This window comes from Poecilia formosa, unplaced genomic scaffold (assembly GCF_000485575.1).
Source record: "Poecilia formosa unplaced genomic scaffold, Poecilia_formosa-5.1.2 Scaffold1545, whole genome shotgun sequence".
In the NCBI taxonomy this organism is placed as follows: domain Eukaryota; kingdom Metazoa; phylum Chordata; class Actinopteri; order Cyprinodontiformes; family Poeciliidae; genus Poecilia; species Poecilia formosa.
Genome location: NW_006801484.1, coordinates 1 through 1,458, shown reverse-complemented (window position 1 = coordinate 1,458; position 1,458 = coordinate 1).

Here is a 1,458-nt window from a genome sequence, read left to right as displayed (position 1 = left end):
CCTTCCTTCCTTCCTTCCTTCCTTCCTTCCTTCCTTCCTTCCATGCGTCCATCCTCCCTCCCTTCCTCTTATCCGGGGTCGGGTCGCGGGGGCAGCAGCTTCAGAAGGGAGGCCCAGTCTTCCCTCCCCAGCCACTTCTTCCAGCTCCTCCAGGAACCCCAAGCCGTTCCCAGGCCAGCTGAGAGACATCGTCCCTCCAGGATGTCCTGGGTTTTCCTCTCCTCCTGGTGGGACATGAACTCCTCACCATGGAGGCGTCCAGGAGGCATCCTGACCAGATGCCCGAGCCTCAATGGCTCCTCTCGACGTGGAGCAGCAGCGGCTCTACTCTGAGTCTCTCCTGGATAGCTAAGCTTGTCACCCTATCTCTAAGGGAGATCCCAGCCACCCTGCGGAGGAAACCCATTTCAGTCGCTTGTATCCGGGACCTCGTTCTTTTGGTCATGACCCAGAGCTTGTGACCATAAATAGGGTTAAACACTGGTGCCTCCGTGTCTAAAAAACAACTGCACCATCTTGACCAATGACCACTCCTGGTCCTTTCCATTCTGGACAATCCACTCTTTTTTAAAAGACTTTGCTCCAGTTTCATATCGCTTGTCTATGGGCTTCAGCTGTTCCTTTTGTGCTCAGCGTATCCTTTCTGAACATTTTGCTTCTGCAAAAGCTTTTCTTGCAGCATGCAGGGCTGAAATGTGCTTGGCAACTCATTCATTCTTGGTGGTGCCATCTAGAGCTGGAGGTTTGTCTATTGATACAGAGGGCAGGTTGGGAATCTGCCCGAAAACCAGCTGATGTGGGCTGTATCCATGAACACTTTGCATAGAGTTCTTTGCCATCAGGGCCCAGTCCATGGCAGTGCTCCAGTCACATCTCTGACTTTCAGTAGGATCTCTGTCAGAGTTTGATTATGGCGTTCCAACAGTCCATTGCTCCACGGACTGTAAGCAGGTGTTGTCTTAACTTTGATATTAAAGTTCTCCGCCATGTCTCTCACTTTCTCGTTATTAAACTCACCACCATTGTCACTGAACAACTTCTGTGGTGGCCCATGCACACTGATCCAATCATGGATAAAATGTCTGACTATTTCAGACGACCTCTTGGTGGTTAAGACACTACCGGCACTGACACGAGCGAACTGCTCAATAATGCGTAGGTACCAAACCCCAGGTTCAAGTTCATGCAGATCTACAGCAACTGTCTCATTGTATGTAGATGCCAATGGTAAGCCGACAGCAGGTTTTGGTTTGGTCTTACAATGCTTTTGACAAACTTCACACTGGTTCATGACTTTTCCAGCAGGATGTTGCATTCTGTGTCCTTGTTGCCAGAATTAATCAAAAGTCTCTGTATTTATCCGCAGAGGTGTGTCCAAACTGTTTATGAAGTTTCTCCAGAACTTTAATGTTTTCACTTGTGTTCATCTCGTCTATTATAGTCAGTATTTCTTCCTCA